This window comes from Pseudonaja textilis, chromosome 3, assembly GCF_049901715.1.
Source record: "Pseudonaja textilis isolate UNSWEBS1 chromosome 3, rPseTex1.2, whole genome shotgun sequence".
NCBI lineage: Eukaryota > Metazoa > Chordata > Lepidosauria > Squamata > Elapidae > Pseudonaja > Pseudonaja textilis.
The window spans coordinates 38,237,322-38,251,523 of NC_141992.1; positions in this window are offsets into that span (position 1 = coordinate 38,237,322).

A 14,202-nucleotide genomic window follows, 5' to 3' on the forward strand; every position below is an offset into this window, starting at 1 on the left:
GAGGAAGAGGAGGAAAAGCTGCATCCTGTGCCTGATGCGTGGATGTGCAAAAGGCAGAGGAAAGGAGACAAGTGGAAAACTATGGGCTGTTCCTCAGGACAGAAGAGCTACCACTGCTAGCTAAGCCCCACCCTAGCTCTGGAGATAAAAGGCAGGGGTCAGAGATGAATAGGTGTGGCAGACAACTATTTTTCTTCCTGTTGGTCAGCCACTGATAGTCCGAACTTCAGAATCCTGTCTGGAACCATATCGGAATTCATTCTTAGAATCTGCAGCACTGAGAGTCAGGTGCACCTTCGGAACATGTGTGTGTGCGTGCTGCTGGAAAAAGAGCGAGTGCACCTTCCCGGACTTCTGCTATGAGTGTGGTGAAAGAGGGAGGGAGGGAGGGGGAGAGAGAGAGAGAGAGAGAGAGAGAGAGAGAGAGAGAGACTCTTTGTCGGGGTTGCTGACGCTCCTAATAAAGGGAACGTTAGTAAAAAACAGCATGCTTGTTGTTTTGGGGAGTTGGATTAGGACATATTGGCAGGTATCTTTTCTGTTTTATAGTATCAGTGTTATAGTTGTAAATATTTAAATATCTATTTCCATAATTTTCCAAACTGTTACTATATAGATCAAAAAAACAAAGGTGTATACAAAAAAGAAATTCTTCTAGAACAGTATTAATATCTGAGTCAAAAGAACCACTATAGTGCATGACAGATTTATATGAACTAATGTTGCATATTAATTACAGTACAGTTACCTGAATTCATGCTTCTATTACCTATCCTTTTCAGCATGATAATTCTACTTATAAATTTTTGCTGAATTATATATGTGCCCTAACTTAAATAATTAAATCAGGGTAAGCAGAATTTTGTTGTACCATAATTCCCAGTAACTATAAGGATGGGACCACAACTGCAAATAGAAAGTATTTTTTGTTGCATCACATCTTTTATTTTTCTGCTATCCATTTTGGGTACATTTTGAGAAGACAGGGTTAAGTGTATTTGAACAGTTATGAAATGGTCACTGACCTAAATACCATTTATTGTATGTGTGTATGTATTTATTTTCTTTACAGAATCTGTTTTTAAATAAAAATGTAGTGATAAACCCATATGTGGCCAGTATAATTTCAGGTTGCAACTGATTAATTGAATCACAAAATTATGGAATTAAACCTGCTACAATGTATAGGAACCATCTTCTCTGATTGTTCATGGACTGCAGATGATAAGAGGATGTTAAATGAATGTCAGACGATTGTCTGAGTTTCTGTACCTAAAATGATCCAGAAAAGGATTGTGCCGTCTCCTAAATTGATGGTAGTCTCTTACAAAAAACAACATGAGTCATCTTGATAAAGACATTTAAATAGTGATGAAACTCTAAAGTAACACCCAAGAAACTGTATTCCATGATCCAAAAAGGGGGCAGCTACAACAAATCAGTTTAGGATTGCTATTGCTAAGTGTTGTGATCACATGACTTCATACTTTACAATCAGATCAATTGGAATGGAAATTCTGGTGCCAATTGCTGTCACAACCAAAAGACGATCTGTACTGGTATCTATTTTACTTATAAGACTCCTTATAAGGAACAACCTAGTCCACATGAGCCATATACGGTTGAAACAATTGATCACATATTTACCATAAAATGTATAAGTAAAATAAGCTTATTTCCCATTTTTTATCAGAACTTGTGTGTGATGACCCTGTGTGTGGTGCAAAAGCAACACAGATAATTAATAAGAGTCCCTTTATTATCTCCAACTTTTCCCCCAATGTCCAGGTTACCTTCTGGCTGTAGAAAAACTCTCCCAGGAACAGCCTTCGACTGCAGAAAATTCAGTCTAAAACAGGGTAAACACAAACTGTAACTTAAAGTCCAAACAAGCCAAACTAAAATAATTAGTTTGGCAGGGCAGGAACAAGAATTTCAGACTTGAAAGCACAGCAAAACTCACATAGTTGGGAAGACGCCAGGAATACAGATAAGCTATGACAATACAAGATAAAGTTACGTTTGCTCCCAACAGCCTGCTGCACGCAGCTTGTCTTTTTTATAAACTGTGTTCCCAGCTGCAGCTAATGAAGGGAATCAGGGCCCTTTCCTCCCCTGTAAGCCATGCAACCCACATTGCTCTCTTCTCTGTTCCTCCCTGAGTGCCCTAGGATGAAGAGGGGTGGGCCTGGGTCTTCCTCTGAATTCCCTCTCCCTTGTTCCACCTCTTCCCTGCTCTGCCCAGCCGTCCTTTGCCCTTCCCCAGTTTCCTCCACAGCCAATGGAGTCACACTCCCACTCCCTGTCAGCTGTTCAGCTTCCTCATTGGATTCAGACTCCAACAGGGGCATGGTATTGTGGGTCATGTAGATATTTGCTTTTAATAAATATCCAGAATCTGTAAAGCTCCATATAAGTCTTATGTGTGATAATAGCAGGGCCCTCATAATATTAGTGTATTAGTTATTTGTTTAAACTAAATAAAATTAGTTACTTGAATTACCTACAATAAATAGCTAATTATGACCTGGATATAGTTACTCTTTTTTCTTACTGTATTAAGATTGCTTATTAAGATTCTTTTTGGTTAGGTAAAAAATTTCATTCACTAATGCTGCCACCTAGTGACTCCATCAAAATTGATAATAAGCAATATCCTCAAGTACTACTTGAGGTAAGAGTTGTTTTTAATTCTAGCTGTGCTACCCTGTCCAGTCCCAAACATCATTGGAAATATGTGGTTTTTTTAAAAACAGGAGCTTTGATTTTATTCATGTCTACATGGACACAACAGATTATGACATCAACCATAAGTGAATGGACGTTTTGTGTTTTTTTTTTTGCAACAAAATACTGTACTTTCCTGTTCAAGATCCTATTGTCTTTCTTCTGACCAGTTCAAGAAATATATAGGATTGTCTCTTCTACTTTTTAAAACAATTTTTAATAAAAGAAGTTTTACAATAATAAAAAACAAACATATCATATAAAGTTATAGAAAAGGAAAAGAGTGATAAAAGATATAAATATAAAACTAAGTGAAATAAAGTAAATAGAGAAAAAGAAAAAAAAACATATATAGATACAATGGCAATTGAGAGCAGAATCTCCATCACTAAAGAGATCATAAAGTGCAATGCCATGTGACTGCATTGCTTAGTGATGGCAATCCTTGCTCTCCCTGTGCCGTGGGTCATTAAGTAAGCACCTCCTTGCAACTTAGAATCAGAATAGAGCTAGAAGGGTCCTTGGAGATCTTCTAGTCTTGTGATGATGAATCTATGCCACCCATGCCACAGGTGGCACGCATAGCCATTTGTGCAGGCACGCGAGCCCCAGGCAAACTTACCTGATTTTTGGGCTGTTTGAGACCATTTTCACGCTCCCAGAGGCTCAAGGGAAGCCTCTGCATCCTCGGGAGGCCAAAAAATGGGCCTTCCGGAAATACCGGAAGTGCTGAAACGGGCCTGTTTTTCGGCCTCCCAAGGCTGCAGAGGTTTCCCTCAAGCCTCCAGGAGGGTAAAAATGGGCTGAAAATCAGCTGGGAGGCATGCACATGCACTGTGCAGGCAAGGGGGCAGGGCGGGAGTGTTGCATGTGCATGCGCAGTGGTGGTGGGGCGCATTGCATCGTAGGTGCTCGCACGGTTTCGACATGCCACATCAAAAAGGTTCGCCATCACTGTTCTAGTACATCCCCTTGCTCAAGCAGGAGATCTTATACCATTTCAGACAAGTGACTGTTCAGTCTCTTCTTAAAAACATCCAGTAATGAAGCACCCACAACATCTAAAGGCAAGCTGTTCCACTGGTTAATTGTCCTCACTGTTCGGAAGTCTCTCCTCAATTCCAGGGTTGCTTCTCTCTTGGATTAGTTTCCATCCATTGTTTCTTGTTCTGCCCTCTGGTGCTTTGGAAAATAAATTGACCGTCTCCTCTTTGTGACAGCTTCTCAAATGCTGAATATTAGGTTGTAACAATCAACTTCTTGCTAGATTATAACAACCAAAGTCAGTGGGACACTCTGTGCTTCTATACCTCACTCTTGCCAAGAGATGTGTCTCTATTTTCAGCACAACAGAGTTACAGTTTACCTGCTTATTTCTGCAACCTTTGTTTCCCACATTTTGATTTTTCCCCATAGCCAGAACTGGTATCCCAAAGTCTTGATATCTGCTTTAAGCCCAGATCTTGACCCACTATTCAAGACCTGGCAGATTTTCTTGAGTAGCTATATCCCCAATACTGCCAAATAACAGTATTTTGAGGCACTTATGGGCATAGCAGCTAGCAGAGATGCTGAGTATGCCAAGCTACCTAAAATATCAAACCCAGTCTGACTGCTGTGCCCACATCATCCTAATCTAAAATAAAATGGTAAGTGCAAACAAGTTCCATATTGATTACTTGTAAAATTAAATTTACCATTGTTTTCTTATGCCCCCCTCCTTTTAACTCTAGTAACCTCTCTTGAAAAACCAGATTTGATTTGAATGGTTTTCCAGTTGTACTGGCTCTTGTATTAATCTTTATTTTGGTTAGTACTACTCCCGTTTGATTAGTACTGCTACTTGATTAGTACTACTCCTGTTAGATTAGCTTTTTGTTATTTCTTGGTCAACATGATCCAATCTAGCCTCCTCTGCCAAGGATCCCCAAATGACCATGAGGAGCATGACAGTTTATATATCAGTCTTTATTTATTTAAAATATGTATAAGGCTGCCCATCTTAAACTAAACTCTATCTCAAGGGTCTTCAAACTTGGCAAGTTTAAGACTTGCGGACTTCAACTCCCAGAATTCCTGAGCTAACATGACTGGAGGAGGAATTCTGGGGGTTGAAGTCCACAAGTCTTACAGTTGTCAAGTTTGAAGACCCCCGCTTTACCCCAAGAACATTCCAAGGATGCAAATTATATATACAAACAATAAAACAAAAGCAGTAAAGCCAAAAAAGAAAAGAAAAAACCGATGCTACAGCTAAGCCTTCCAATGCAGTTCACAACACACTCCTCCCATCTCATCCTTTTTTTAAAAAGTTTTTTATTTTAACAACAAACAAAACAACATAAGACATACAACATAAAACATAAAAACATCATCTTTCTTCATAAATTTACAAACAGTGTATGGGTTGGTTTACCACTTTTTTTGTGTGCATCCATTTCCTAAACGCTAATATAATTATATTACACTCATATTATCAATCAATAATTGTATAACCTAATATCATCACTAAGAAATCATTTATCTATAATTTTATTAATTCATACTTTAACGAGATAACTATAATTTACTTAATTTATTTTGCAATGAATCGTAAGATCATACCAAATCTATCTTAATAAAGTTTTATAAAAATAATATCAAAAAAAAATTATATCCTAAGTCTAAATGTTCTATTATGTTTTATTATCTAACCATTGATAAAAAAGATCCCAAACTTCATAAAATTGTTTATCTTCTTGTTCTCTAATTTCAAATGTCAATTTACTCATTTCAGCACAATCCAATATTTTCTTAATAATTTCTTCGTCTGATGGAATTTTCTCACTCTTCCAGTTTTTAGCAAATACAATCCTAGCCGCTGTTAATACATTTACAATCAAATACTTCAAATTTTTATTATATTTATCAGGTAAGATTCCCAATAAAAAAATCTCTGGTTTCAAGTCTATATGTGTCTTTATCATTTTTTCCAACCATATGCGAATTTTAGTCCAATATTTTCTAGCATCCTCACAAGTCCACCACATATGGTAGTATGAACCAGGTATCTGATGACATTTCCAGCACTTTTCAGATTTGTTCTTGAACATTCTTGCAATTCTTGTCGGGGGAAAATGCCACCTGTAAAACATCTTATACAAGTTTTCTTTATAAGCTGTTGACATTGTCATTTTATAATTTTGAGACCACAATTTTGCCCATTTCTCCAAATCAATCCCATATCCAAAATTCTTCCCCCAAACAATCATCGTTTCTTTAACTTGTTCCTCCTCTAATATAATTTCCAACAAATAACTGTATAATTTTTTAATCACTTTTTCATCAGTACCTGTCAAAATCCTGTCTAAATCAGTCAATTTATCATAAAATCCCTCCATTTTAGAATCTATAAGATACCTTGAATGTATTTACGCATATGAAAACCAATTCATCTTTATGCCTTGTTCTTCTAGTTTTTGCATTGTTTTAAGTTCACTCTTTTCATCCAATATTCCCCCACATCTAACTGTTTGTTCCTTCTCATATATTATAGGATAAGAAAAGGCTTCAATAGTTGATAACCAGACTGGGATTTTCAAATAACATTTTCTCTTAATTTTCTCCCAATTCAACCATAAAGACTCCCTTATATAGTGCCTTCTAAAATAGCCCTGCGATTTAGTTCCCTTATACCACAGAAAAGCATGCCATCCCAGTAATAAATCATGTCCTTCTAATGTCCACAAGTCTTACAGTTGTCAAGTTTGAAGACCCCTGCTTTACCCCAATAACATTCCAAGGATGCAAATGATATATACAAACAATAAAACAAAAGCAGTAAAGCCAAAAAAGAAAAGGAAAAAACGATGCTACAGCTAAGCCTTCCAATGCAGTTCACAACACACTCCTCCCATCTCATCCTATGGCAGCATTTGGGCGAAAGCCAGGTCTTAAGTGCTATTCGGAAGGTTGAAAGGATAAGAATCTGCCAGAATCAGACTGCAGTGGGAAGGTTATTCCACAGGGCAGAGCTATGTTTCCTTGGTGTCGTAAAATGACAGCATTTAAAGAAAGGAACATGAATGTGCCCTACCTTACCCAATCTGGTGGCATGGACACATGTCCTCAGGGAAGGGCAGTGCTGCCAGCTGATTGAAACAATAGTGAAAAGTGTTTTGCACAAGGAATATTTTATTATTTTTTGAAATGAAATAGTACATCCCAATAAGTAATGTGACTGTCTAATGGGGATCTGTTGTAAGGACCAATGCCTTCCAAGTATAAGATTTCCTAAGCTGCACCACCAACCCTTCTGCGACTTGGATGTGTTTTAATGCAGGAAGATCTAATTGAAACTGCATCTTGGAAATGCTCTGTTCTTTCATGAAGTTTGCTAAACTTTCAGTCAAATAGCAAACCCTTTCAGTTCAATATATAATTCAGCTGATGGAATGAAAGCAAGCACTCATCAGATCTTATCTACAGATTTCCACTAGAGATCATGAACATTCCAATTTTGCTTAAACTGCGGTGCAATCAATAAGTGATATTCCAGAATGATGCTATCAGTTTAATCCAGGAATAAGAGCAAAATGCCTTATGATACATGTGAGATGGTCAGTGCCTTTAATGTGGAGATATGGGGAACAGTAGATGTATTTAAGTGCCTGAAAGGGTTTTCATGTAGAAATCAAAGCAGAATTGTTCTTTGTTCTAGATAGAAGACAGGACAAGAAACAAGGAGCTTAAGGGGGAAGATACCTGTTGGATGTCATGAAAAATTACCTAACAGTAATCATATAACAGAGTGCTTCAAGTTATGGTGGAATCTCATGTACTTGAATACTGTAAGTATTTAAGCGGAGGCTGGATAAACATCTGTTAGAGATGCAGTAGTACTGGATTATTGCACTGCGTGGGTTGTTTTAGACCAGTGTTTTTCAGCCTTGAGATTGTTAATCTACTACAGAGGCTCAGTGTCTTTAGTAAATATACTCAAGGAATATGGCCCTCAATAAATTTCCCAGCTTTGTTTTACATTTACTGGCATTAAGTGTTATGGTATCTCTAGGCACCAGTAGATGGCACTAAAGGGCTAATAGCGGGCCTTTTTTTTTTTTTTTCATGATGACCTAGAAACATTTTCTGAATAATATATTTTACTGTTTTTAACTTCTAAAAAATTGCTTGAGTTTTTGGCCTTTCCCAACTTTGCATAAATGAGAATCCAGAGAACTTTTCAGTCACTTGTCTTAATCCAACCTGTTTCTTAATGCAAACTGCTGGTAATAAGAAAAATCTTTCCAACCTATTTCTAAATCTAGGAAAAACCAGTATCTCTCTTCTTTCCAAGCTATAGAAATCAAAAACAACATATATGTCTAGAATGTGCATACTACTTAATAGTGGAAAATACGTAATTAGCAGAGGTGGTATTCAGTCAGTTCTGACAGGTTCTGGAAAATCGGTAGCGGAAATTTTGAGTAGTTCTGACTGGCTCAAACCCCATCTATTCTCTGCCTCCCGAGTCCCATCTGATCGGCTGAGTCTTCTTTTGTTGCCCTGCAAAGAGAACTGAGCTGGAAATCCGGTTAGTGGCTTGGGGAGGGAATGGGGATTTTACAGTATCCTTCCCCTGCCACACCCACCAAGCCACGCCCACAGAACCGGTAGTAAAAAAATTTGACCACCACTAGTAATAATGTATGCTTGATATTAATTGATTCAGTTAGAATATTCTGACTAACTCTATCCCTTTAATTTTCTTTGTTATTATAGTTATTTAATATATAATTCACTCTTTTACTAATATATTGTTTAGGAACAAAAAGATAGGTCAATGCCAAGTACTGATACACTGTTACTTATTCAGTTATTGACTGATTATTCTAGCCTTCACAATCTTGATATCACACATGTTGGATTACACTTCACATTTAGATATGGTTTGCTTAACCATTGTTGTTGAATAAGACTTTCTATACCAGGGGTGTCAAACTCAAGGCCTGCAGGCTGATGTGATTGGATCCGGCCTGTGGGGCTGTCCCAGTCTACCTATGTCGCTTCGGCCTGGTCTTCCTGCGTCACTTCAGTCTGGTCTACTCGCTTTGCTTTGGCCCAGTCTACCCAATGCAGAGAGGAAAGATCAGGCCAGCAAAGCTTCGGCCTGGTCTACCTGGTGTGAAGAGGGAAGCCAGGGAAGCTTCGGCCTGGTCTACCCAGTTAGGCCAGTGTGGCTTCAGTACAGTCTATTCAATGCGAAGAGAAAACATGCAGCAGTTTGGGGAGTGGCATCAAGCTGGCCACTCCCACCTAGTCAGCCACACCCACCCAGTCAGCCACATCCCCTGGGGGCCCCGAGGTCAACCACAGCCCTGATGTGGCCCTCAATGAAATTGAGTTTGACTGACACTTCTTTTCTATACTAAGCCATGAAACATAATTTACAGACCACAGTGGTTGAGTTCCGCATCTTGAAACTGATAAAAAAACCAAAGTTATCAAAAGTAATATTTTTATTTAAAAAAATAATACTTAATTTTTCTTTCTCTCAATGGCAGGTTCCACATGGAAATGTATAAATATGAGTGTTAATGCCATTTCCATGTCTCAAGATATTCATAATGACATGTGATCCCACCTTACAATGAGTATCATACTAAACAGTGGCATCCAGATAGGATAGAATTATAGAGGATAAGCAGGCCTTTGTTGCAGGGCTGGGATTCAGCTGGTGTTACTACCACCAGTTCAGTGATTATGCTGTGCACGCATGTAATAAACCTAAAGCTGTGCTGCCTGGACAGCTGATAAGCACTGTGTGCGGGCGCGCAGTGTTTGAAAAACACCTTTTTTACTGCTTTTTCAACCTCAGCTCTGCCACACAAAGCTTGAAAAAGCAGGAAATAAAAGTCAGGTAAGAACCTGGGTGGGCGGGTGAGCCAAAGAAGCAGCAGATACAGAACCGGTTCTGTGTCTGCTGCTCTTCAAAGTTACTGGTTCTATAGAGCTGGGCAGAACCGGTAGCATCCCACCCCTGCCTTGTTTCCAAAAGCAAAATACCCCCATGAATGTGAAGCATATTATTTATTTTCCTCCAGAATCTATATATTATAATAAGATCACATTACTTTTTATTTAAGATCCATTCTACACAGTAGATTCTGTAGATTATTTTCATTGTATATTATTTTACAAAACATGTGTTGATGAGTTGGATTCTGGATTTCATTTTAAACTTAAATTGAAACTTTAAACTTAAATTTATGCCAACATTTAATTAGGGTAATTAAATGTTGGCATACATTTAAGTTTAAAGTTTCAATTTAAGTTTAAAATTTCAAATAAGAGTCTCAGCAGTTCAAACCCATTACTTATGACCAGAGGTGGTATTCAGCATTTCTGAACAATTCTGGAGAACTGGTAGCAGAAATTTTGAGTAGTTCAGAGAACCAGCAAATACCACCTCTTGACTGGCCCCACCCTCATCTATTCTCTGCCTCCCAAGTGCAGCTGATCGGCTGGGTCTTCTTTTGTTGCCCCACACAAGAGAATGGAGCTGGAAAGCAGATTAGTGGAGTGGGGAGGGAATGGGATTTTACAGTAACCTTGCCCTGCCATGCACACCAAGCAACACCACACCCACCAGATCATACCCACAGAACCAGTAGTAAAAAAAATTGAATCCTACCACTGCTTGTGACTAAACTAAAGTCCAGCCATTGACACATATTTTCTCTTATTTCAAACTTCTTAAAAGAAATAGCTTCTGCCTTTTAGGAAAATATGAACCACTGAGGATCCCCTTTCATACTTCCTTTTTACCAGAGTTGTTAAAATGATTTAAATGCTCCATCCCCTTGAAGCTCAGACTTTTTTCCACAGTGACCAGAAATTTAAAGTATTTCTTAAAGCTATTCACTCAGAGATGAAAAATGTCATGAGGATATATTTGCAAGGAAGTGGGCATGGGTGAAGTATGATATCATCTAATCTTGCATTCAATAAAGGGGAACGATTCACACAGGAGATGAGGCAAACAGAAATTGTAGATCTAGCATAAGGAAAGAAAAGGACCTTTATATAATATTTTCCATTTCAGTGTGCGTTCATACTATATATTAGTCTGAGGCCCAGTTCTATACTCTGCCAAGAAGAACCTGGACTTTTTCCCCCTCATAACATACAAACTCAGTTTTGGAATGTTTCATGCCAAACTAACAAAGAAGTTGTTCTTTGCATGCAAAAAATATTTTAAGTGGGTGGCTAGATTCTAACCAGAGTATGGTATACTTAATTCTGTGAAAATGGGTGGGGCTGTACCTGACTACAATTAGGTAGCCCTCTCTTAAAAAATTTCCTGAAGCTGCAGTAGGGTCCAAAAGGCATTTCATTTCACAAACTTAAAAGCTAGATCGAAGTTCAATCAAACATAGATACACAGTTGGACAGAAAACAAAGTATGTGAATCTGTTCCTGATGACATTTTTCTGAGAACATGGTTACAAAATACACCATTGGAACCTTAAGAGAAGCACATTGCCCCAGATGAACTTCGACTTCCACTCTGCTATAGCCAGAAAAAAACCATTCTTTGACAGTAAAAGGTAAATTTTCCCATATCTATTGGTTATCTAGGTTTGTGTAGTCTAGATCTGATAGTATCCTGGATGCTTCTCCCCTCCCCCAGACCCGAGTGTGATCAGATTTTATTAAACATTGCCCAAACACTAAACATTATAAAAGTTTCACAAGTAATTAGCCTTTGGGCCTTTTTTTCCAACCTGGACTCCAGTATTAGTGAATAAAATGCATTGTGTTTAATAGCAGGGTCTAAAAGTCTTAATTTGTGTTCCAGAATGTATTTATTCCACAATGAAGGGTGTTTAATGTGGTTAGCAAAGCAAAGATAAAAACAATTAAAAATAAATAAAAGCAAAATTAAAAACATCATCCAAGAATTATTAAAGGACAAATAAAAACAGCACATTGATAATCCAGCAAGCTTGCTTGTACAATAAAAACTTGATTTTTTTTTCTTTTTTAATCTGCTAGAAAAAAGATAACATAAATTTAAGCAGTCCTACTGTGTTGTCGCAGATCTCCAAAGACTTGAAAGAACCTCTGAGAAACTGTTAATAAGATTGATAGATGAGCTAGGAACAAAGTTGCTGAACTAAACAGAAAACTCCCATATGGCCTCTTTATATGTTTCTTTTGTGCTTATTAGCAGAGTTGAGGACCTAAATAGCATCCTTAACGGAAGCAGCTGATAAAGGATTTAGGCTATCCTGTTTGTGCATTAGAGAAAGATTATCCACATGCAAATATGCTATGTGGAACTAGCTTCCTATACATGTGGGTCTATAAATATTCAGTCTATGGATGAAATAATTCTATTTTTAATTTGATATTTTATTGTATGTAAATTTGGGTGCCACTTATTTAAATCTTAACTAAAAGGTTTTTTTAATCAAATGCCTTGAAACTAGGGACTAAGATAGCAATTATATACATTTTAAATGAACCTCAACAATCAGAGATTTTTTTTAAGAGGCAATGCTACATTAATCATTAGATGGCTTGAAAAGAGTGTCCTGAGTGTTGTAGTACAATAGATTGGGAAAATCAGATCAGGAAGTAATCTACACCAAACGCCAATTTTTATGAAGACTAATACACCAGTGAAAATAACAATATTATAGGATTCCCATAAAGTATTTAGCATATGCCAGGACATAAGAATCTTATGAGAATTAAATTCAAGTTTAATAATTTAGTGATACTATGAAGGAATGGTGACTATGTACTCTGGAAGGCTTTAGTGTAATTCATCTTCCATCTGCTAGTATTTATAGTTTCTCTAAGACCTGCTTTTCATATCTTTCTACTGCTTCAACAAGAAATTCAACAAGAAAAAAAAAGAGCGCTATACTAACTTTGACAAATATAGCATTATTTGAATTGGCACGTAAGACAGTAAATGCCTAAATATGGGCTGGATAGTCCACATTTATAAGAATTCGCCCCTTTGAAGAATTCACCTTTGGACTCTTTTTTTTTTGTCTGCTCTGCTTCTGTTCCTTACACCTTGTGAGGGGCCGCTTGGAGGAAGTAAGAGCACCTGCAAATGTGAGATTGGGTTGGCCGGTCTCCAATTCTGCCTGCATAGCAGTGATGTGGTAGCCATGGGTGGGGAAGGGGCAAGGCAACAGCTGGTCTGCTATAGTCTGCTAGTAAAAAAGTCACAAATCTACCTTTATGTGTAATGGGAAAGTGAGGGAAGAAGTAAAAAAAAACAAAGGCATGTGTGTGTGTGTGTATGTGAAGATGAGAATGTTTATAGGTGTGCGGGGATGAGAAAAGAAATACAGAACAGTTGAGTGTCAGAATAAAGTATGCTATTTACTTAAATGGAAGAGGTATACTGTAGCATTTTTTCCCAGCTGATTTTGCTACCTCATTATCTTGGGGTTCAGATGCGTATCCTAAGATATCCAGCCCCCTAGTTTTTGGTATTAATTCATTATCATTAAGGATGAGTGGTACATCACAGCAGTTGGTTGTACTGAACAATCAGTTGGAATGAATAACTGATCTGCCTCTAAATAAATCCAAGCAATCGCCTCTAACATGTCTAGCAGGTTCCTTTGGAATTTCCTCACAAAATTGTTTTGAAATAAGAAGACTCCTTTTCTTGTTAGCTGGAAATCTTGAACCAGTCCCACCTTCAGACTTCGTTTAATTAGGTATCAGGGTTGCCCTGGCTTGTTCATTATTTTTACTCTGCTGTTATGAACTTTCTAAATGATTCTGTTGCTGCTGCTGCTGCTACTAGATTGCTAATATTCCTAACCTTTGTAATATCTGGATTTTTCCCAGCTTTGGAGAGACTGCAGGAGACTCTTCAAGGTATTTTCAAAAGAGCAATCTGACACTAATTACAATGCAGTTGAAGCCTTGCCTGTTCTGGTGATCATCAGTGGCAGCACTGAAGATTTAAGTTAGCGTGACACTCTTGTAGTCACGATGGTTAGGAAGGTAGATAATTTCTGTCAAAACAGTATTATAACCATGACAACATAAATGCTGGTAAAAGAGCACATTGTTACTTATCTATTGCACCATCTTCCTGTATTTATTTCATTTTCAACTACCTACAACATAACATTGTTCCGGCACAGTTCATGGGAATCAACAGTCAGGTTATTGTATCTACCCATCTAAGGAATTTGAAGTGTTTGTGCTGAGACAAAAAGTAACTTGCGGGAGAGGATTTTCATTCTTTCTTTTAAGCTGATTTACTTGCTCAAATATATTACTTCAGCCTCTTTTTTTATAAGTAGAAAGTAGGGCTTTTTTCATTCTGGTTCTCCTTTGTGAGTTCATCAAATATTTCTAAAGGATGGTTTTTAATTAATCTCTCTGACTATTAATTGTTCAAAGATCACTATTAACTGATCCATTAACAGAAAGTTGTTAGTCATTAGTTCC